The 26109-nt window shown below is 29.5% G+C and overlaps 1 protein-coding gene across 2 annotated transcripts in view; it reads right to left on the bottom strand.

Moving 5' to 3' along the window:
* Window positions 1-26109, bottom strand: part of LOC129958617 (paramyosin-like) — a 224330-nt gene that overhangs the window by 138745 nt on the left and 59476 nt on the right. The window lies entirely within an intron of this gene.

Genomic DNA, 26109 nt, shown 5'->3' with positions numbered 1-26109 from the left:
TGGTAAAACATATGAGACAAAGAGGATAATAATAAATTGTGTTGCATACAAACATCCATTAAAAATTTTAAAATTACTTCTATAAATAGTAGAATGCTGTAAAATTGCCAAGACTCAGAATTGGTCACACTTGTTTTACCCATTATCATTTATTAAAAAGAAAGCCGCCACCACCAAGTTCTTCTTGTAACGCAATAGTATCAGTAAAATTTATTCTGACTGAATGTATGAATTTTAGTAATTTTAGAGTGAAAGATTTTGATAATATACATCCTTATAAGACAGACTTATTGGGAGATATTCCGTAAGCAAAATTATGTTTTACCCCCTTACGATATTGGTTTTTCTTGTTACGTATAGTAAAAAAAAGGCATTTGTTTTAAGATACGTGATTATTTCGTTTGAAATTTTTGAAAAACACTCTAAAATAGCTATATTTTTGAATATTTGCATTGAAAAACATTTATGAAACCAAAATATTCCGGATAAGTGACAAATGTTTTTTCAAAAATTGGAAAAAAAGCGGGAATAGTTAAAAAGTGGTATAAAGCAAAAATCTTCTAGTTTCGAGATTTATCAAATAATTTGCTTAAAATTTTACAGATAGCTTAGAAATATATTACCTAGTTCCTGAATTAAAAAATAAGCTGTATTTCTATCCACTTTATAAATATTAGGATTTGGCTGATAAAGAATATGTCATTTTCAAATTTTTTCGCATTGTAATGCATTAAAGAAGCTATAAAATATTTCTAAATGAATAGATCATTTATTTTCTAGTTCAGAAATTGCAGAACATTTTGAGAAATTGATATAATTTCTCAATTTAAACAAAAAAATATGTATAAATTTAATTATAAAATACATACATTCTCACGAAGTTACTAAAATAAAGCATTTGACTTAAAGAGAAATTAAGATAAACCATTAACACTGAGATTAGGTTTAAAACATATTAAAATGTAAAACTTAATTAGCCACTTATATTAAAAAAGGGGAACTCATAATGTAAACTGAATACGGTCACAAAAAATTTAAACTCGCAACTGTGCTAAATGCATATCCTATTTTCAAATAATAAAATTCATGAGTTCTTGAAAATGCATACAATAATTAAAATGCACCAATTAGATTAAATTTCTAAAGCCTTTTTACTTACTCATAGTGGCAGAAAACGTTTTTAAATGGAAAGGAAAATACCAACAAGGGAAAAACAAGATAAAACTAACAAGCAAGACTAAGATGACAGGATTAAGAAACCTATATTCTTGTCAATTACCAGCATAGTAGTGTAAAAAGGCACATTGTAAAATAGTAAAATCGTGACTGAATACCATAAAAGTGCAATTTATTTCAATGTTTAGTAGATTTGAGAATGTGGAATTAGATGTTGAATAATTCAATGGTGCAGAAAAAAATTTTTTGGTTATGTTATGCCCTATACCCAATTTCAAAAACAGCCAACTATTGAAAATGCGATTTTGAATTCAACACATCTGAAATAAATCCGACTTTTTCCCAATCCGCAACGAACAAAGCCGCCGGGGAAGGGGGTTCGTAATCCTTGCATTGCGATTTTGTGAAAGACCCCAATATATATTCATGTTAAACCTGTCATGGGGAAAATGCATGGATATGGGCGAGAAATGCCAGGTACGACCTGTTCTGCTTCACGGCTGATGGAAAATAAGATACTTGTCCCAGTAGCCTCCGGGAAACTGCTAAATTTAACAAATTAATCGATTCACGCCAAATCGTAGGAGGGCATAAAGTAACAGGCTAGATTCATCAGATTATCTCCCAATTTGGAGGGATACGAAGACAGTTTGAAAAGCATCGCCATTTTGAAATATGGGTAAATGTTACCGAATCGCCTTTTATCAATCAAATAAGCATTAGAATAATAAAAGATATATCCTATAATATATTTTTTAAACTGTAGAAAAGATTAAGATAGAGTTGTTTGAGAGGAAATATTTTTAAAATGCCGCAAAATAGATTGGATTCCTTTCTGAATTGAGCGTTCTATATCAGGAGTTCTCAAACTTTTATTATTTTGTATCATGTTCATAAGAATCATATATAGTATATGTAGCATCATTCAGGCATTTCTCGATTAAAAATCAATTTACCTTAAATAGAATTTAAGGTTAATTAATTCTAAACTCTGTTTAAGGAATTGATTAATAGTAGGTCAATCAATTGATCAATATGTCAATGTCTTAAATTCTATTTAAGGCATTGATCTATTTTGATAATAAAATAATATTATAATCAAAAATTTACTTTTTAATTCATATCATTTAGTTATATTCATAAATGAATCTATTACATTATAATAAATTATAAATTCTAATTATAATAAATTATAATTCTATATTCTAATAATCAGCGCATTATAAAGCATAATAGCAGATATTTATTATTAATGACGATTAATATGAGAAATGAGTCCATTTTATTGTAACCAGTTCCGTTATGCTATCCCGTGATTATTATCATGCACATGTTGGTTCAAGTTTAATTCGTGTTCTCTATATCAATACACTCCCATGAATAGTTAACTATCGTTTTCAGTATTAATCCCAGAATCATAACTAAGATATGGAGAGTGTGACTGTCGGTCGGCCTAATGAAGAGTTGTATGAGAGGGGGAAGGTAGGTGTGTGTGTGCGTGTGTGTGTGTGTGTGTGTGTGTGTGTGTGTGTGTGTGTGTGTGTGTGTGTGTGTGTGTGTGTGTGTTCCGTGCGAAAAAATTTCAGCCAAAAAATAAAGCATTGGTTTGAGAACTTCTATTACATGTGACAGGCAAAGTGGTATTGAAGCTAACACCAAATGATTACCCATTATAAAAAATATTTATCATTCTTTTTATTCATTTCTTATATTTTAATGCATTTATTATATTTCAATTTTAACTTACATTTACTGGGGAAATTTCTTTGAAACAAAGTCTATCCTTTGTTACAAGTATACGAAATATCTCATATTGTTACTATCGTTTTTTGTCATCTTCCTAACTATTTTCATGTTTCTGACAGTGAAATTTAGTTATATATTTTACTTTTACTTCTTACGTATATAAGCCTGAAATCTTATACACGTATCTCTTCTCGAAGTCAATACGTTATTTAGGCATTACCATTTTTATTTAACAAATTAATTTAATTAAATACTTATTTCACAGTCGTGACATCATTTGGAAACCAATTTTAAAAATATTGATTTCAAGTATCTTTAATATTTATAATAATGAATTATAAATTTAAGATTAAACTATATCAATTAATTCAAATAAAAAAAATTATTTTTCAATACACTAAAAAAGTATGATGTTAAAAAGCGGCTTTTTTTTTAATATGTTACTATTATTGAAGAATTGTGGTCATTCCTAAGGGCGTAGAATAATTACATTCATAAAATCGAAACTTTTCATTCATAAAAATTAATAAAAATTACTACTTCTTGCGCATAGAAAAGTAGTCTACCAATTACCAAAATCGTGAAAAGGAATTACAAATTTAAGATTAAAATGTAAAAAATTATTCAAATAAAAGTTCTTCAAAATTATTTAGAAAATATATAACTTCGCAATATAATAAAAAAATGTGTTTTTAAAAATTTTCTTTTATTTATTCTAAATTTATTAATATTGCCTGAAAATTGCTATCGATTTCAAGGATAAAAAACAATTCCATTCCCAAAATTTAAAAACATTTCGCATATCAAAAATTTTAAAAAATCATCGCCATTCTTTGTCGATTTCTAAAATAAAGGTAACTCAATATTTTCGACAGTCAATAAAATGTTCTTGTTGAAGCCCAAATTCTATGTAGATGTAATGGAACTGTTCTTATCCCTCGTACATCACCATAAAAAATTGGTTCTATTAAATTTATTATTATTGTCTATGCTATAATCTTCAAGGATAAAACATTTCACTCATAAAATTTTTTAAAAAAACCATTCTTTGTCGATTTTTAATATAAAGGTACTTCAATATTTTCCAAAGTCAAAGAGATTTTCTTGATAAATTCTAAATATGTGGAGGTAATGGAATTACCTTTATTCCGCACCCATGACTATAAAAAATTGGCTCTACTAAATTTATTATTAATATCTCAAAAATGCGATCATATTTAAGGAAGAATAATAATTCCATGCATAAAATGCAATGATTTTACAAACAAAAAATAACAAAAAATTCTCATTCTTCGCCAAATTCCTTAAAGAAAAGTAACTCCATATTTTTCAAAGACAGGGAGATACTCTTAATAAATCCCAACTTTTCCCTCGCGCATGACAGTTGGAAATTAACTATATTCAATTTATTAATATTGTCTAAAAATTCTGATCATTCATAAGGAAGAAAATAAAAATTCCATTCATAAAACTGAAGCACTTCATACGTTGAAAGATAGCAAAAATTCTCATTCTTTGTTCATTCCTTATGGAAAAGTAACTCATTATTTTCCAGAGTTAAGAAGATATTCTTGATGAAATAAAAATGATATGTGAATGAAATGAAACAACCATTTTTCAGTGTGCATAACACTTAAAAACTGGTCTTATTAAGCTTATTAATATTGTCAAAAAGTTTCGATCATTCTCAAGTGAGTAAAAGAATTCCATTCATAAATTTGAAACATTTTAGACATTAAAAAAATAACAAAAAAACCTCATTCTTTGTTCATTCCTTATAGAAAAGTAACTTCGTATTTTTCAATGTCTGGGAGATATTCTAAATGAATCCCAAATGATATGTGAATGTAATTTTTACTTGCGCGACAGTTAAAAAGTGGCTTTATTAAGTTTATTAATACTGCCGAAAAATTCCAATCATTCTTAAGGAAGTAAAAGAATTCCATTCATAAAATTGAAACATTTTACACATTGAAAAATAAATCCCATTATTTCTTCTTTTCATTCCTTATTGAAAAGTAACTCAGTATTTTTCAAAGTCAAGGCGATATTTTAGATGAAGTTCAGATGACATGCGAATGTAATGGAACTACCATTACTCCTCACGCATGACCGTTGAAAGCATCACGAGGAATCGCGTCCTCCCTACTGACTGAATTGAACAAATACAATTGAAATGAAAATGCTTCTAACTTTCAATTGTTCTGTTTCCTATTATTCAATTATATTTGCTATAAAAATAGATTTCACTGCCATCGAAAAGAAAATCCGAGGTTTTCATCTAAAAGTCTTCCGGTATTCAAACAGCAATTGCCTTTCTTGGAATTACATTTATTGTTCCGAAACAAAAGGTCTCTTTCGAATAATGCTTGGACAGATTGTCGCTATTTATACATGCAAAAATGTATTTTATAAAGAAAAAAAGAACAAATTTTCTTTATAAAAGTGTGCAGTTGCTTGTGTCCACTTACACAAAGAACTCCTGTAGTGGTTTTCGTCTCATTCTTCCTCTATACTTAGCTTGGCTCATTGTTTTCAATCAGGTCGAGACATTTCGTTTAAAGGGAGAAAGGCTTTCTGAAAAGTACTCCCTCTGATGAATCAGGTAATCGAAAATTCCAATGTCATTAGATGCAAATCGTTGAACATCTGAACAAAGACATTCTTGTTTAGCGTTTTATTGATGATGATACACATATATGCAACTTAATTTTCTAACTGGACTTTCTTGAATAATTTATTTTCTTGCATTATATATTTGATGTCCAAAGAGTATAAAATGGAACAGAGAATGGAAAATGAAAAGCTTACAAAATTTATGTAAATATATAAAGTAAAAATGTAATAAATATGTATTTAATACAACAAATTTATTAAATTTTGTGTAAATCAAAAGTCTTTTATATAACCAACTCCTGGTGACAGAACTCGCGACTTCCAAAGGAAGTTAGAGGATAGGAACAACTTCTGAGCAAGTATCCACTCTCCAAATACCGCACCACTCCATCAGCACGGTATTTTCTAGCCATTTTAGTAATAGAGTTCTGCACTTTTTGTTAAATTCAAATTTATACATAATATGCTGCGAATAAATAAATTATTTATAAAAACATAAAATATTTAAAGTATCATTCTCTTCACAGTCTGGATGAAACATTTTAATTACCGAGATAAGAATTTTTTTGGAGCATTTCGATAAAATTGGATAAACGAAAGTTTTATGATTAGTTTTGATGGAAATCGTTGATTTGATCACTGAGCACAAATTTTTAATGGAAATCTTTGAGAGCAATGATTTTTTTAATGAGTGTAATATTTATCTCATTAATATTTTAGATAAAAACTTTTTAATGTGATTATTGTCTTCTGATTGTTTGCAATATATACCTTGGCGAGGTTTGTATCATTTGTATTTTAATTTTTTAAAGATGCAGAAAATATAATAGGAGATAAAGAATGAAAAACTGCCAGACTATGGAAAAACCCCGAATGAAAGGGTAATAAATAAACACATCAATACATTATATTTTATTTGACTGATATCTGTAAAATCAGCACCCTGTTTTGAAACAACAAACCAATGGAGACCAACCTCGCGATTTTCAACAGAAATGGTATTCCTGATAGCTAAGTTGATATTCAGGTTCCACACTATTATAAGGATATTATGTAGGAGTTACTCCCAGCCTACCCAACATCCGGAATAATCTGAATGATAGACGTTGCGACAACACAGAACTTAGAAATATGACTGAATCCTAACTGCCCTCACCTACCACATTGTAATGGTTTCCGTAGGAGGTACGTCCAGCCATGAAAGTAACTCGATCCTTATAATGTACCCATCAGGGAAGCGAGAACCAACCACCATAACCAAATTTTCTCATCCCATATTTGAGGTTTCCCATTTGCTATAATTATGAGAATAAGAGAATATATTTGAAATCCTTCGCGCATATCACTGAGTCAGAGAAAAACATTGTCCATGCTTAATTTTTGTGCCCATTCATAGACAAATATCTTTCTTCTGAATTGGATATTGCAGAGAGCTAGTTAATGCAGCAAATATTGTGAAGAAATTGGATGGATATTGGACATATTTAAAAGACATTCAAGTTGTAACCTTCGGAACATATCATTCTAGTATTGAATCTTTAGCAGTAATTGGATGAAATGTTTGGCGATTTCATTATGCTAAGAAGCGTGTTAATTATAAATTATCGTAATATTTTTGTAAAGCTTTAAAGAAATATTGCTGTCAAAGCAATATTCTCAAAAGTCTGTTTTGAAAATTGTTACAAATTCTTGACAAAAAAAATATTAATAATAAAAAATTGATTTTTTTATGTAAGCAAGTATTCTAATAAAAGCAAGTAATAAAATTTATGTAAGCAAGTAATAAAATAAAATAGTTGATACATCCCAACTCTAAATAAGCTCTGCCATAACCTAAAAAATGCGTTTTGAACTAAATCCATAATAAATAGATCTGAGGTCAAAGACACAAATGTAAATAAAAGCTACAATTTAAGCGCACTGGTAGTAATTGTCACTAACACATTTGACATTAGTATTATTGGTATCAAGGTAGTATAATTTCATGCTTATTCATTGTGTGTTTGACTCAAGTAGCATTCTGTCACAATTTAAGACATTCGAGTTGAGACAATACTACCAATTCTTATGTTTTTCAGTCTGCTTCGCAATAATCATTAAGTCCCACTCCAAAACTTAAACTGGAAAAAATATTATTAGATTTTTCTTCCTTACAGTTAAGTCTCATTAAACATACCTTGTAATTCGCTCAGAAATTCAACTACAAAGAATGAAATCATAAATGGAATAAAGTTGGAGATTTTAATGATAAATAGATCTCACGCTAATACTTGGCTTAAAGGTAAAGAAATTGTTACTAGCTCATGAAAATCATTAAATACATATTTAATCGATATGTTACAAATACAAATGCTAAGGGAGTTCCAACGTTGTTTTCTTTTGTGTAATATGTTCTCAGTGAGATTTTCGAAGACTTTCAAGATATTTTCAAAAAGTAAAAATAACCACAAGTTCTCCAACTGTTCTTTAATTCATTAGTTTGGCTTCTTTCAATTTACAATAGCGTTTGTGTCTGGTTAACGGCCATATCATCGATGACATGAAATATGTCTTATGGAAGTGATCTGAGTTTGGATCTTTCACAATGGATGTTACGATGCTTGTATCACATGAGGGAAGCCAGAAGTTTATTGCAATAAGGGTAAGTTGTAACACGCGTCATGCAGTGGTTTTTAAAAGCATAAATCTTAATTTTCATAATAATAATCATAAAATATACAGGCAAAACTATATCCACCTATTTGATTATTATGAAAGGGAACAAAGGAATGACATCACTATTTTTTGAAGGGGGGGAGGACGGAAAGTTGTATTAGAAAAAAGTTTCAAAATTATTTTTAGAATATGTTTCATGCATGCACAATTACTGAAAGGGATTTGAAAAGAAGAAATTATCTACTGCTTTCCCACAATTTCAAAATTGGAATGGACGATCAATAAATTCAATATAAAAGTAGTTTCTTAGAACTTAATATGCAGCTGCTATGATAGATGGAAATTCATTGTCGGCATCGCCACTTAAAGGATTAAAAAGTAAAACCTCAGAGATCTCAGTGAAGAAAAAAAAAGAAGAAGGAGCGACGCATTTACTCAAAAAGCATTGAAATGGAAAAAACAGATATCAACTGAAGGAGGAAATCATAGCTCCGGCACTAGAAACATAGATCGCTTTTTGAACTTTTTTTTTTTCCTCCTTTTTGCAACTGAAAGTATCACTTAAGTAAATACCATAAAAGGTTTTTAAGTGTTTGCAGATAACTTTTAGCGGAGGAAAAAAAATTGGAATGACGTATTTTTAATACTTTATCGATTCATTTTCGCTTAGTACGAAGCATTTTGCGCTTTGTTTTACTAATATCAATTCTTAAGGAAATTCTTGGATATGAATATCTACGCTTTTTGAATATTGATGATTTCGTGTTCGTTTTCAGCATCAAATTAAATAGCTTAAATTTTCTTTATCTACATGTTTATATATAACCAAATTAGTAAGAATTTTAAGTTAATATAAGCAAAAGAATAAAATAGAATCAAAAAAGAAATTATGAATCCGGCCTGAGGACTTTCTCAAGGGTCACTCTCAGGCAGGGATTCAAGCAAGGGATTTTTTCTGTGAGGGGTCTGACTTTCATCCAACAATATTGAACCCTCGTGACTCGCTTTTTTTTAAATTCTATTTTATTCTTTTGCTTATATTAACTTAATATTCTTACCAATTTGGTTAAGTTTATCTGTGTTTTAGTAGAAGTCTCTAAATACGCTACATTTCTCTAAATATAATCGTATCTTTATAGTTTGATTCAGAATAAATTTTTTAGTTTTTTAGTTTGTTTAAGAAGTAATTTTAATTGATATTTCATAATGTTTGTATTTTTGATTATTTTTTATATAACTAAATCCATTTAGTAAACCACCTTCATAAGTATACCAGACGTAAGTTCATTTTAAAGAAAATTATTGAAAAAGAAAATAAAAAAAGTTAGAGAAAAATATTTCTACACCAGAACTACGGTATGGAAAGAAAGAGAATCTGAACTTTGTTTAATTGGCAGAAAAAACAGTTAAATCCGTCATTAGCATAAAACTTCCATAAACAGAAAAGAATGGAACAAATTCTTCGCCATAAACTATGTAACTGAATTCTGGGCTTCATATACCTACTAAAACATTTAACAAGATATAAATTACAAGAGTTAGCGTCAAAAATTTCGGTGCTCAAGAAGTTTTTTTATAGAATAAATTTAATAAAACGTAATATAATTATTAAAGCACCCTTTACATAATTTATTAAAAAAGGAAATTTTTTGCTTTTTTAGTTTTTAATTTATTATTATTGCCATTAAGAAATCTTCAAATCGTTTTTTTTATTACAATTCTTGACTAGGCAGAATGAAATTGTGATTCTAGTTATAAAGAATTGCAATTTAATTAATTGATTAAGAAGTAATTTGATTCTAAAAATTTTTAATATACCACAATTTTACCGAGTATACACAAATTTAAAAACTTAAAACGAGTATCACAACAGGAAGAGAGCAAAAGAAATCGGTTACATAATTTCATCTTTCGAAAGATGAGACAAATCAACTTAACTTGGCTCATTTTGATAATCTTTTAATTCTATCAAATTATGGAAAGGGATCAGAAACCACTTAAGAAACCTAAGATATGAGAAAAGATAAGCTTTTTGTTTTGTAATAGTGATTGAATACAAGTTGCATTAAATTTATTCATAAATTTTAATAGTTACTTCTCCCCTGCATTATCTAGTGAACAATATCACAGTTAAATTTAAAATACTTCGCTTAAAATATTCTTTCAATTGTTGAATATTCTATCACGTAATATTACCTGTGTGGATCGATATACCTGGCATCAGCTGAAAGAAATGCTGGATACTTTCCAGATTCATGTTTCTAGTACTAACTGCTAATAGATGTCTTTCTAATCCATGCGTGCAATTTCCCTAACTATTTAATAAGATAGTATTATTCTAATGGCCTATTTTCAAAGAGATTGTTTTTCTTCTTTACCTGTTGAAGCTCATTAAACAGAAACTTGAAAAATAACACCAGAAAGCCTCTTTTCTCTTAAAATACTTTCAGATGCCTAAGAAATTTTATATTGTAGACAGTTTATGACTACGTGATAAAAATCATATGAATTTTGAAACCCGTCATGCTTTTCTTCAGGAGAATATAAAAGCAAAATTGTTAAGACTAGTTCGTCACCATTATCATAGTTTCCTCAACTCAATTTTCTGAAACTAAAACTCAAATATTTAGCTTTATCGGATGGCTTAGCAAAACTTCATATTTTAGAAATTATGATTGGAGTTTTAAAACGTTGGAAACAGATGAGCAGGTATTGAAAAAAATGACAAACTAATATTATAACTTCAATTCTTTAAATTACTGTTTACCCGAAACGTCTTGCACTATGAATCTTTAAAAAATTAAAATCACTAATTTTTTAGATGAAAAAAAAAAATGCTAAGAGAGGAAAATGGAAAAGTATATAGGTTTCAGAACCACGGGAAAATAAACACATTAAAGTAAGTAATTATGTTAAAATATTTTTTTTTTTTTTTTGCGAAGATAGAAATTTTTTTAATTCAATATTCTTACTTTTTAAACGGTTTTCTTTATAAAGCCATTTGAATTTAGTTTTTAAATCTATTGTTTATGAAATTATATTAATTTTTATGTCTACATTTATATACGTTTTAATGCTATTTTACATCTTTAAAAACATTTTTTTTCACAAATTCTAATCTTTGGTAGAATCTTCTCACGAAAATCTTATGAATTGCAGTCTAGTGCATATTATTTATTCAAATTTGATATAATAACTATCAAAATAATTTTTAAATGTAAAATAGCATTAAAAACATTTTTAATGATTTTTAAAATCTTTAATGCTATTTTACATTTTTAAAATATTTTTCTCAAAATCTAATTTTTGATAGAATCATCTTACAAAAATTTCAAAAGTAAAGTAATTTGATATAATAATTTCTCAATATACTTTGCAGTTCCTGAACTTGAGAATAAGTAATCTATAGAGAAATATTCTGTATCTTTTTTAATGTTTCACAACGAGAAAAAAAAAATGAAAATTTCATGTTATTTATCAATTGAAACAGAATATTTAAAGAGTGAATAAAAATATCACCAATTTTTTATGCCAAGAATTAGGTAATATATTTCCTAAGTTATCTGCAAAATTTTAAGCAATTCATTTGACAAACATCTAAACTAAAAAATTCTGGTTTTAAACCTTTTTAAACAAATAAAACCCCTTTTTTTCAGTTTTTAAAAAAGGCTTTTGTCATTTCACTCACATATTTTGGTTTCATGCATATTTTTTTCAATCTTTTTTATGTAAAAATTTAAGAATATAACTATTTCTGAGTGGTTTTCAAAAATTTCATCTATAGCCGCGAAGGTCTGGTGGTAAGGCTCAGGCTCGAGACCCGAATCCGCTGAAAACCCGTTGTGTAAGGTGGTCTGATGCACATTAAATCCGTCAGAATCAAACGTTCTCCCATTGGTGTGGAAGTTTGGAGAGGGAGTACCAGCTCAGATGCCGGCCTCGTCATCTGAACATGGTTAAAAATTACGAGATCCATCTCAAAACAGCATTAGTGTTGCTTTAAAACTGGACATTAATGTAACTGAACTGAAACCCTCATTGAATATTTTTCAGAACGGCTTATAATAATGAATTGGAATTCCAAAATGTAACTGAAAAAATAGCAATGAGCTCTAAGAAAGGCACTGATAAATATAATTGGAAACTAATTTGTCTAACTTCAGTAATCAACATGAATAGAATTTTAATTTGTTAATAAAAGTGACTAAGCATGTTCACAGGTGAAGAAAGTAATAACAGTAATATCTGTTGGAAACCTGCATGTATAAAGATAATATTAAATTAATTTCAAAGTAATAAAAACAGTATGATAGTAATAAAAAAAGTATGATAGTAATAAAAGCAGTATAGTACATAACAGTATATATACAATGAAACGCTCATAAATAACGATATTCTTAAACGAAACCTCTAATAAAGTGAAAAACTTCACAAATTTTTTATGGACAATTAGGAAAAACATTTTATTTTAGATTGTGTGCTTTTCAATAAAAAATCATTCCCTTTCAAATGCGGTTTTCGAAAGAAACCATTCACTTAAAAAACATGATAAAGTAAGATCTTTTCATTAAAGAAGATAGAAAAAAAAGAGAGACTAGGAATGCAAAAAATCTGATATCATATAATTTTCATAGCTGTGTATGACCTCCAGTAAAAACACGTAGATAAATCACCCCATTTAAGGGGGAAAAAATACTTTTAATGCAGTTCCAAATCCCACACATCATTAAAGGGCGGGGAATGAAAGTATTCTGTAACGACTCAAAAGGTGATGTTCCACGTAATAAAGACTGTGGGAAACATTTGATGGGATAACAGTTTCGAACGCAATGATCGATAACTTCCACCGAGTTACTGAAGCAGCATAATGTCTGTTGTTACGACGAAAACGGTAGTTCCCTAAATATTAGTTCCTACACACCAATCAAATCATTCGCATTTTTTTTCTTCAAAGTGCAAGAACCTTTCAGTAGATTGCATTGGACAAACATTCTTTCAAATTTGTTTATCGAAATAAAATTAGAAAATCTTTAATGAATTGGATATGTTACCGTTAAAGTATGAAATCCGTTATTTTATAGAATACCTAGTTATTCCATGAAATAACTGATCGTGTCCGTTAAAGTGTAAAACTCTCTTGTATTTCATGGTTTAACTAGTTATTTCATAGAATAACGATCTGCAGTCCGTTAAACTGTAAAATAATCTATAGCATATATCAGAAGATGAAGTTGAGCAGAAAATCTGCAAATTGTGTTTTAATGAACTTAATGTTCAAAGAGAAAGAGAAAAGTCTAAAAAATGTTTAGAAATTCAAACGAAAAAGATGAAATTATTGTCGGATAAATCTCATTCTGAAGCCTCTGTGGGGTTTACCGTCCGTATCCCAATGCTTGAAGTTGACAGAGGAAAAGGTGATGCCAAATCTATTTTAGCTATCATCATAAAAATAACCGAAGAAAGATTTTACCAATTGGGCACAAGAAATGGCCGCATAAAACAATTATATTCCCGATCCCAGTTCAGTGTCTGCGAACAAAAATTAATTAAAATCGAAGAAGTACCGGATGTAGAAATATCGCTCCGGTCGGTTGCTACAGCTGAAAGTTTAGGTACTGGTGAGGGATTTAAAAAATGTTCGTGTAAAACCCCGTGTGTTAACAAAAAATGTTTTTGTTTTAGAAATAATGTTCTTTGTAATTCCAAGTGTCATTTTAGTAATCCTTGCTGTAACAAATGATTTTATGGTACGTTTCCATAAATACCATTTATACGCTGCATAAATTAGATAAATTTCTTCTTTTTCATTTTAATTGTCTATCATTAGTTTAATTTCATTTTAGATAAATTGTTTATTTTACACTTTAACTGTCTCTCATTAGTTAATTTATAGAATACCTAGTTATTTCATAGAATAATTAGTTAAAGTGTCAAATTAATAACATATTACACACTTTAACGAACACGATCAGTTATTTCATGGAATAACTAGGTATTCTATGAAATAACTGCATTATATACTTCAACGGTAACAGATACATTGAACAAAACATAATCATAAAAAATGACAGTGGACTCCCTTAAATTTTTTCTCTCTTATAAATAATCTCTTATAAATGTACTTTTATGCTATTAACTGGACTAATGGCGAACAATAGTTGTGAAAGAGCCTATTAGAGAGCGATCTTTGGCGATTAATCGCTGGAATATTACGAATGAACAAGAAAACCAAATGTGCCTTTTGAACGCATTTTTTCCGAAGGAATAAAACGAAAATTTGAAATAGAGCTAAAATTGTAGTCACAAAGTCACGTAAAATATTTCATATATTTAAGTCACTACATTTTTGAGTTATCGTATTTATATGTTGTGTAAGTATAGACCAACAGTTGGGAAACCCTTTGACGTATTTGACTTCGAATTCGATATATATCTACACTTTAAAGTTAAATCCATGTACCAAATTTTATGTATATATCTCTTTTTATTATCGTGTTAACTGCTCTTCAGGCAGACAAACTTCCTTTGAATGGATTTCGTTCAAACTTTGACAGAAATCTTCAAATCTGCATGTTTCTCCTTACAAAGTATTTTTAAGCATGGAATTCTGATAGACATTAAACCAAGTTATTTTAATAGCCTTATACATGTCCTACTTATTGTGTACATGAACCTTTCTGAAGTAATCCAGTCTTCTAATCTTTTAATTGCGCTTTGTATTTCGTAATACTATAACTTTATTCTCTTATACCTCGCGTAAACTGGACAGATGATCAACAGAATTTTCTTCTTTAGTTTTCAACAATGGAAAAAAAAATCTCATGATTAAATCCATAATGAAACAATGTAAATAGTCTTAATATCATTGCAATGATGAAAGAGGAAACAATGTAAATAGTCTGAATATCAATGCAATGATGAAAGAGGAAACAATGTAAATAGTCTCAATGTCATTGCAAGGATGAAAGGGGAAACAATCTAAATATTCTGAATATCATTGCAATGATGAAAGAGGAAACAATGTAAATAGTCTGAATATCATTGCAATAATGAAAACTATTACCGAAAATTAAACAAAAAATATTTTTAAAAATTGCCAAAATTTATGGAAAAAAATACATAACTCAGTTAGGGTCAATGAAAAGATCTTTTAAAATTTTTAAAACGGGGTGAATATTATTTTTCAGTTTTCTCGAAATTATATTTTCGAAATGTATAGCCGAAAAATAAACCCACCAAAAATTTCTCTTATTTTATTAAGTTTAATAAGATAAAATTAATTTAATTAAATATAAAATTTCCTAAAAACTCGCTTTCAAGTCAGAAATTTGTTTTTGCAGAATTTGATAAATCTGGGTCAAGCAGTCTGGTCTGTAGAGTGCCACCAGACGCACCTTATCCTTTATTATAATTAAAGATTGAAATTCATTAACCGGCTTCTCCCAAAATCAATTCAAACTCATTCTTTGTTCACTAAAATTAATTTTATTAATCCTGTTATGAAAAATTTATTTCAAGATTTAACTATAAAAGTGTCTTAGTATTCTTGCTAGTAACAGGAGACAATGACCAATGCTGATCAATATATATATTCTCTTGGGGTGCTTCTGTACCGGAAATAGAAATGTTTGCTTTATAATACTCCGAGACAGTTTAGTAATCAGACCGGAAATACCCGGAAGGAAACAAAATACAAATGTTTCAATCGCTATTTTAAGTTCACTTGATTAATGATTTCTTATTTAAGAATTTGTAATAATCTTTTCTCTTATTTAAGTGAACATAACTAGAAATAATTATTTTTCAAAACTGAACTCGAAAATGGAGTCAAGGCTTAGCATTGGAAACTTTATGCGATTACTTTTCTTCGTTTCAAACGAGTTCTTATGTAATAGCTTAAGAGATAAAAAATAATTTTAGTGAAAATATAGATACATTTTTATAATGCAATTTGAAACACACAAAATATTTATTTGCTATAATAAATCATACCGCTAAAACTATCCAAAATTTCTTGCCTAAAAATGAAAATAATATCCAGATATATTCTTTAAACAAATAAAATCCCTTAACTTAATAAAGAATGTTGTCAGTTGATATAATAAATCAAACGACTGAAATAAAACGCCGAATAACTGCTCCTGATCTAAATATTGAAAATTACTCCCCTAATTTAAGACAATGCCCGAAACATTTAAAACTATTTGTAACATCGTCTAACATTTCATTTGAATAACTGAATAAATAAAATATTTCATAAATTCAGAAAGGATGAATCGACTGAAACGTCGAAAGGACGCCCACCCTGTACCTACTTGTTCCCACTACTGATACAGAATGTTTGTCCAGCACTGTTTATCCACTCGTTCACTTTCTCTCGCGCCATTTGCTAAGCAAACCAACAGATCAGAAATTATTACGGAAAGATCTCTTTATTAAATCTAGAATGTTTCACATCGTTTAAGTTATGTACGGAGAATAAACGAAACGGCCGAAATTTAAAACGCCTACAGAGACGCAGGTTTATTTGCGCTATGAAAGAAATATAACAGGTGGGAGTGTTTTCCCTATGACTTTCTCGTATGATTATGCCATAGGGCATGTTTTATGTTTAGATTCGTAGCATAATGAAAAAAATTAAGAATGCATTTAGGATCCCTTTTCTTACACCATTTAGATTCGAAATTTTATTTAAATCAATAATTTTGGCGCATGTCTGCATATGTATAAACAATATCATGGATTTAGTCCAAAATTTAACTGAGATATGGAATTATGGCGTGATCATATGCTAAATTTACCAACCAATTCTGTTGCAAATTTTGCACATACCCATGAATGGACAGACCAATATACAATCAATTCTATAGCGATTTTGGTTCAAACTTGGTTGACGAATTTGGTCCAACGAGTTGTACATCTTATACGTTGCGAATTTTGAGTTATCGGTTCATATTTAAAAAGCTGGACAGATTGACACATTTCCGAAAACGGATATCATCCGAACAGATGTTATATATTGCTCCAAAATATACAATATTTTGATTGGACTACATCGCTACTAGCTAAATTTGTTATCAGAATGTGACATTATTTTGTTTTTAAGATGAAATAGTTTGGTTTTCTTCGTAAAATTACATGCTAAAAACCCCACATTATACCTCAGTTTCTAGAGTTCATTGACACTTATCTGGTTTGGTATAGATGTATGTGGTTATTTTTGTTTTAAAAGTACATATCAAACAACTGAATGGAAATATTCAAATTTGATACAGCGTAAAATTGACAACCATAATTAAACAGGAAAAATGAAAATTGTTTTGTGTAAAAGAATAACGAAGACATATAAATGAGAAAGAGTATTATAAATAAAATATATAGTAACGTACATTTTTTTTGAAAGTGGAGGAACATTGCTTTATGTCTTGAATTCAAATTATATGCTGTGTCTAGAGTAATGTAATCGATTGTTTTGGTGTTATTTACCAATATTTTCCAATGCTGTATATTGTATAACCAATGCTTTAGAAATTGAGTGTACCAATACACAACTTTCACAAAATTGAGCTAATCATCATGCCGAAAGTGGAAAGTTTATTTTAAAATCAGGATGCATCAAAGGAGGTTGAATTACCCTATAGTAATTTGAAGCATTTACTCGTTCTCTTCATTTCAATCTGCTTCTCAACACGCCATATAATGGGCAAAAAAAAATCAGTGCAATAAAAGAAATCAGTTTAATGTGAAATATTACCGATAAAAATCTCATGGTTTTTAGAATTTAAAAAATAGAAAAAAAAATGTACAAAAAATGAATTTTTGTTTAGGAATAAATAACGAATTTGTACTATAAGTTTGAAATTTTGATCGATAAAATCTTTCGACGTGTCACCTGTTAAACCTTTGTTTTGGAAAAGGATTCAAGTTAAGCCTTCGAAACATTACAATAAAATTCCAAAGAAATGAATAAATTCAAATGGAATGCTGAGAATGCATTTTTCTTCAATTTTAAAATAATCCCGAGTTCAGCTCTTCAGTTTTCCATAAATAAAATTCCATTTCGAAATAGATCTTCATTCTCAAACAGGATACAAAGCGGATTTAGTATAAGTACCTTTCACTGAAGCATTTGATTGTGCAAAACCATTCGAATGGGTGTACAAAGCATACAGGATATGGAAACTTTGTAGTTTGTGTAGGAAGCAATTTTGATTCTTTTTAAGGTAATCCGACTAGATTGAAAACATGAATTTGGATGAAAATTCGCATTTTTATTTTTTGCCGTTTAAAAATATAGGTACGTTCCTGTTTCCAGTGATATCTTTATCTTGTCTTTATGCCAATTCGAGCTCAAGTTATAATAAACTACTGACATGTAAGTGATGCTTATTCATAAGCATTGCAAATTTTAATGTATTTTCTGAAGAACAAGTTTTTTCATAATTCTACAACACGAGTACGATCGTATCTCAAAATATCTTCAAGATATATCAATGCAATTTATAATTATTGTTCGATATGTCATGCAAAATGTAACGAACAATGGATTTGATGTTGGATGATCTAGAAGTGTATTTATGATTGTTTAATGTAAATATTCTTTTTAAAAAATTCCAAAAATTCATAGTAATTTCATATAGTGCACACAAAAGTTTTATTTTTGAATATAATTCTTAGATAACAGTTAGTTACACTCTAAGATATGTTACATACAGGGATTGCATTACCGAAATACCGGTATTTTGAGAAATTTGTTCCGTTTTGTAACACCGGTATTTACAAATACCGTTTTTTTTCGATATTTACTAGAAATGTTTTAAATTGTCTCCACTATATGTTCAGGGATCGCCAACATAGCAAAATAGTATACGCTTTTGTTTTTATGTCTCCCTAACAGGCGAAATTAATTAGACTGTGAATACAAAGTTACATCGTACAATCAAGAGAAGTGATAAAATACTGTTTGACAACGGATTGTAAAACCCTCTGCGCTTTGGCGCATGCGTTAAGATGGGTTTAAATCGTCAAAATAGGGGTGAAAGGAAAGATGAAAGGAGGACATGTTTACATTTAACAATGAAGACTCGCGGTTGTAAACACTACATATAATTAAACGTTAAATATTTAAACTTTCCCTAGAAAAAAATACCATATTACAAAAATATATACTAACTGAAAATAAAACAGAATATATATTAATATTAGATTTTAAAACACGTAGGAATAGTTTACTTCTAATGATGGAACGATTTTTGAAACTGAGAAACCCAATCCAAAAAGCAACAGTCGATTTAAACCTGCAAATTAATTTTTCAGATAGTGAATTCGACTTAATATCCAGAACTGTCAGCTCTACTTCCAATAAAACTGGCTGTTGAGGCATTATGCCGGAGAGATTCTAATTTATTAACAGCTAATGCAACAATAAATTTCATGTTGCAGTCACTGAAAGAACAGCACACATCACTTTCTGAAGAATTATAAATTACATTGAAAATTCGCACAGAAGAAAGGCATACCGAAATAGAAATTGTCTTACGGTATTTACATAATTATAATGATTTTAAAAATGAAAATGAAAAAAAAGAAAAAATATACTAACCAATTCAAATCTGATCAAGTCTATAGTAAATTTTCTTAAATTTTTTTACCCCCAAACCTATCCACATTCCGAAGAATTCGATATAGTTATCGAAGATTATGATGACACTAATGTCTATAATGAAAAGGAATTGTCTCGTGAACCAAAATAATAATTAGCGATAAATAAAATTCATCAAACCAAAATACATTACAGAAATTAGCTATATCCAAAACAATTCGATGAGAAATCTATTTATTTGAAGATGAATGATTTAATGGTAAATACTTGGAAAAGTATATCGCGCATTGCTAACAGTACCACAAACTAGCGTAGATGCCGGAAGAGCGTTTTCGACAGCCGGTAATTTTTGCACAAAATTACTTTCCAGGCTTAATGACAGTACAATTGATGCATTATTTTTTTTAAGATCACATTTCAAAAATTTGTAATAGTACCACAGACTTAATAGCGATATTTACACTTTTTTGCGATTTAAATAAATAAGATGTTCCTTTACTTTTTTTGTGATTCTTTATATACTGTTATAATTTATAAGTTACCAATTACTTTTTGTGATATTTACACTCTCTAATAAAACTGGTAAAGAAAACAAAGAAGCACCTGTGTTTTCTGACTTTTTCTAAAATATGTACTACCGGTATTGAAACCGGTATCAGGATCTAAATATACCGAATACCGGTATTGAACTTTTGGTCCTCTATTGCAATCCCTAGTTACATATATAATATTACAAAGAAAAATGAAAAAATACAACAATTTTAGTAAATAAATACTAGTTAAAAATAAGTTTAGTTAAAAATGATAAAAATCCTAATTTTTGTAAACAAATGCTACAATTTATATCCAAAATATGTTTTTTCTTCAAATGCTACATATGTATTTAAATAATTTCACTTTTATTCATCATTTTTCCTTATATTAATAAAAAAAGCAGCATAAAAATATTTAAAAAAATTTTTTTTTTCAAAAATCACATTTTAAACCTAGTCAGATACCTTAATGCAATATAAAAAATAAATTAAAGGATAATTTTCTTATTTAGATTTAGTGTAGCTTATGAATTTTATTTTTCCTTGCAATACATAGACAACGTGTTTGAATTATCAAAAAGTAGAGTTTAAAAATAATCACGTTTTAGATCTCCCGGAGTCAAGAAAAAAACACATTTTTGAAATTATGTATGTTATTCTGTGATCAGGATAACACAAAAACGTAACAATTTAAACAGAAGAAATTTAATACATGATCTTAACGGCATGGGTTCCTGTAAAATTTTGGATGAAATATTAGAAAAGGAAAGCCTCTTTGTTTACACGTTACGAAGACGCTTACTCAAAAATGGAACGAATTACAAAGATGATATTCGTTATATGATTTCATTATGAAGATACCTTACAAATTTTGGACCAAATCTATCAACGAATAAATCAATCTGTTTGTGTGTATGTATATGAATTCGATCCCAAAAACGCAACAGACTGTGGGTGAAATGTAGTATATGATATTTCTGTCTAAATTTGCGAGTAAATGATATTTCTGTCTAAATTTGCGTTCAGTATCTAATTTTGAGCTAAATTTGCCCATGTATTGACAGTTTGTTAACTTGTCTGTTCATGTGAACGTGATTTCAAAAACACAACAATCAAAATAATTACGTTGCATGCGGTCTTATTACCAAAAGTATTGATCGATATCGATTATTCGCAAAGCACGCCGTATTATTGGGAGAAGAACATTTTAGAATATTTCTAAATTCTCTTTCGTAAGTATGAAAGCTAATATGTATGTCGAGTTAAAAATTCTGTTAGTTGCTGTCACAATTCACTGAATTTTAAATTAAAATTTTAAATAATTTGAATTTTTAATTAAAAATCAATGTGTATGTTTTGAATAATCTCGACATTTATAAATAGTCATGATACCGATACAAGAGACTTTCGATGTATTTTCTCAAAACGCTGTATGAGATATGATTTTTTTAATCAGCGAAAATTAATAATGAATTTGAAGAATCTGCGATATTTGAAAAAAAGTTGTAACACTAATAAAAAAAAAAAGAATCAGTAATGTTCTCACTAAAACTTTCTCGCATACACTCTAATAAGGGAGTTATTCCTTTCCCCACTTAAATTTGGGAACCTCGAAAAAGCTGTGAACGCCACGAGTGCACAGATTTTTATTTTCAGAGTCCCACACATGAGAAGTTTGAGTTTCGTATATGGTAAAAAGAAACTGGTACTGGCTTGGCGAATAATAGTTACGAAATATCGATCTTTCGTGTTATCAGTGTTTTAACTGAATCTAGTTTGAGATCTTTGATTTTTTTGACGATTTATTGCTAGCATGTGGTTAATACACAAGTACTAGAAAATCGAATTTGTATTTTGGACGCCTTTTCCCAACCGATCGAAAAAATTTGGCACATGACTGCGATTATAATCTTATTTCAAATGAATGAAATTTAGAATATGATCTTAAATAAGATCACATTCCAAATTTCATTCATTTAAGCTATTGTGTTTTTGAGTTATTGCCTTTACATGCTTGCGAAAGTATAGTTCAACAGATGATCATATTCTTCAAGGACTTGATTCCAAATTTGAAATTGATCTATATTTTTGATGCTAAACCTATGTAGCAATTTTTTTTATCTAAATTTTATCGTTTTATGGTTATTTCGTTAAATTGCATTCGAAAAGCTGGACAAACAGTTTCACGTGAATGGATTTCGTCTAAAATTTGACAGAAGTCTTTAAATTCGATGGAATGATCACATATCAAATTTCATCCACCAAGGTCAAAGCGTTTTTGAGTTATAATGTTCATAGACAAAAAGTCAGACAGACAGACAGACATAATTTCAGGAAACTGTGTTTTTCCGGCCCAGAAAGGTCTGAAATTTGGAATTCTTCAAAATTCTCGACTTCGAATTTTTTTGATGGCAAAAATACTTTCTTTAAAAAAAAAAAGGAAAATATACGCAAGCAATTTTTTTCAGCATCAAGAAATTGGGATAAAACTCTTGACAGGTTTTCGAAAAAAATCACTCTGTTATTAAATTTATGTCAACATGTTTTGTTGTTCAATTTCATCCAAGGATTTAGGAGACGGCAGTTCCATCAACTGTCATTTTTCAAATTTCAAGCTGGTTTTACAGAGATCTGTTTGCGATTTATTCAAACCTTTCCTTTACTGAATGTTCCGTTTTGAAAGCAAAGCCATTTCACCATCTGACTTCTCACAGTGTTTGGATAGGAAAAGGCCTCAAAAATATCGATTTCAGTTCAATTTTTTATCCTTCTTTTCTACAAAAATCTGAATTTACTTTCCTTATTTATTTGCTAATAATTAACTAAAATCTTCTAAATTGCTTTATCCCGTATGCAGTTTCTTCGATTGGTTAATAATCCGGGGAAAAAATTCATTTTCAAAATGTCAGACATTTAAAGTAATATTGTCGATCGATTATATTACTTATTAGCAATTATTAGTTTTTTGTTAGTGGCAAAAACAGATAAAAAACATATATACAATTGCATACCTAGTTAATTAGTATGGTTAGGTTACAGCCTTTTTAGTGAAATTACTTTTCAACCATTTTAATTAAACAAATATTTTTTTAAAGAAATCTTATTGAATTTCAAACAATAATGTAACTTCATTTTAAATAAAGAGCCTGAGACGACTAAGTACATAAATTTTGTTTTTATCTCAAAGTTTAGAATTTGATTGGAAATTATATGTAACTAGGTATAATTAATTACGTATTAATTAATTATACGCGCCGTGGATTAAGTTAGATTGTAGTATCAGTGTTGCACACTTTATCTAGTATATCTGTTTCTTTGCTGACTTCACTGGCGAATTGCCCTTTGCTGATATCCTTTATATTTGCACTACTTTTTCACTTGTTAGTGTTGTTACTTATGGCACTTTATAAGCCCGCTGACGAACTGTCAGGGATTTAAGTCGAGTGTGCAGTAGCTTCTGAGGGTAGATGTCCGACTTCTAACTCATATGAAGATGACACACACATTCGTTTTTACAGGGGGCTCTTTCACACACCTCACAGATAGAACACAGGGAAGAGAACAACCATGTCCAAACCAGGACTCGAACCCGGGATGCCCAGAACAAGAGGATGATTCTCTATCTCTATGCCATGTCGCCGGCACTTTTTCAATTGTAAGAATGATTTGTTTCTATATGCTGGTCCACAATCAAAGTTAATCACTATATGCTTACCCTGTGAATAACCCTGTGTATATATTCACCTAATATATAAAAATGAATTTTTGTTTGTTCGTACCTTATGAGCTGCCGTACCGTTCAATCGATTGCAATGAAACTTGGTCAACTTATTGCTTGCATCTGCGTGAAGGTTATATTTTAAAATTACAAAAGACAAACAGTAAACGGCAAACAACACATGCCATTCGGAGTTAATCTCACGTATATCAAACAAAATAAAAATATTATGATTGATGCCAATCAGTGTGAGTGAAATAAAATCGAAAATATTAGTGCAAGTCCTAATTTTTTTTCTTATTTTTTTTTATCTATTACCAATTTCAGCAATATTATCAAAATTATTTCTTCTGCGGCAATAACGCGCCAGGTACCAGCTAGTAAGTTACATAAGTATTCACAAAGCGTATTTGATGTTCTTCTCTACAGAGCAAAGCTAAACATAAAACTCTGCACAATCTGGAAGTACATAAGAGATTCAAGGAAATAGTTCTCTCAGTGGTTTTATTTCAGGTTTTGTGTTCTTTTCCTAGAGATTTTATTTTTTATGGGGAAACTCACAGAATAGTTCGAAAAAATTTCATTTCCTTGCGGAAATAAATCGAAAGAACTCACATTGAGAAATGTCATTTCTTACCATCGTTATTTTCATGCTATCCATTATCTCAGAAAAGGAATGTCTGTCGATTTCCACTCTTTTTTAATAAAATGGTGACTATAATAAAAACGTTATCAATAGTAATCCATTCAATTCGATGACCCAAAGCAGAGAGACCAGATATTGATGTGCTTTTAGTTGTTTTCGAAAATTCCATTGTTTTCAAAATTCGGTTTCAATATTTCCAGGTCGCTAATTTCGGGGCTACTATTTCCAGGGATACGGTTTCAATTACTTGCAATTTTACACTGTTTCTAGTCATGATTTGAAACTTTTCCAAATCTTTCATACAGAAATAGATGAATTAATTTTATTCAGCTATATTTCATTTCTCAAAGTTTCATTTATAAGTGTTGTGGGAATTTAAGGCACTGTTTGTCTTAGTATTAAAACAACAATGTTGTGCCATTCAACATGCTCAAATTCGTCGAAGATCGTGCAAGTGTCGTAAAACAGTTATATCAAGCAATTTGTATCTTTCTGATCTCTATTTTAAAACCATTTCATTTAATCTGATTTGTTTCATTTATAAAAGACGGAATTTTGTATTAGATGATTTGCTCATATCATGTGATAATTCTGAAATTTTATACAACTGTGTATTCCTATTGAAAATACAGGTTGGTCAAGAAATAACAGGAGGTGTTCAGAGCCTTGTAGCGTGTCACGTATTGGACGAAATATAACAAAATTTGGCCATCCATACACATTAATGTATACGGTTTCGATTTGTCAAAAGAAAAATAGTACCAAAAATCCGCCGATAGGGGAAATCCTGGCATTGCAAGTGAATAATGTGTGAAAAAAGAATACATAACTGCCAATGGAAACAGCAAATAACAACACATAGTAATGAAAAATGTTTATTATAGCAACTTACAAATTTGGCTCAAGGCGACCACTAGCTTGATGTTCCAATAATTAATTGCATGTGGTACACGAGGTTTTCTACTGTGGCTCGTAGCATATAGACAGTTATTCGTCAGACGTGTAACGTTATTTGTTCTTTTAAAGTGGGAATGTCAGGAACATGTCCTTGATAAAGAACCCTTTCAAGCTTTCAAAATAGCCCCACAACCAGAAATTGTCCTCGGCCTGGTTGCACATCAAGAATTCCTGTTGTTTCGAATTTTTCTACCATTCTTCGTAATTTAGTTATGGTCATCGTCCTCTACGTAACTATTTTAACCTCCGGTATTCAAGAAGAGCAGCACTGGAATTTTTATGTGGCTGATAAAACAGCTTGACTAATAAGGCACGGTCACGTAGTGACAACGCCATCTAAGGCAAATTTTTGAGAATGACTTGAATTCCATCAACCCTGCCTTTTATCCTCGATATCGTATCACAAAGTACCCGTATATGCAAATTGCATAATGAAGTTTTCGATCACAGCCACAGAATT

This window comes from Argiope bruennichi, chromosome X1, assembly GCF_947563725.1.
Source record: "Argiope bruennichi chromosome X1, qqArgBrue1.1, whole genome shotgun sequence".
Lineage (NCBI taxonomy): Eukaryota > Metazoa > Arthropoda > Arachnida > Araneae > Araneidae > Argiope > Argiope bruennichi.
This window is presented reverse-complemented; position numbering and strand designations above follow the sequence as displayed.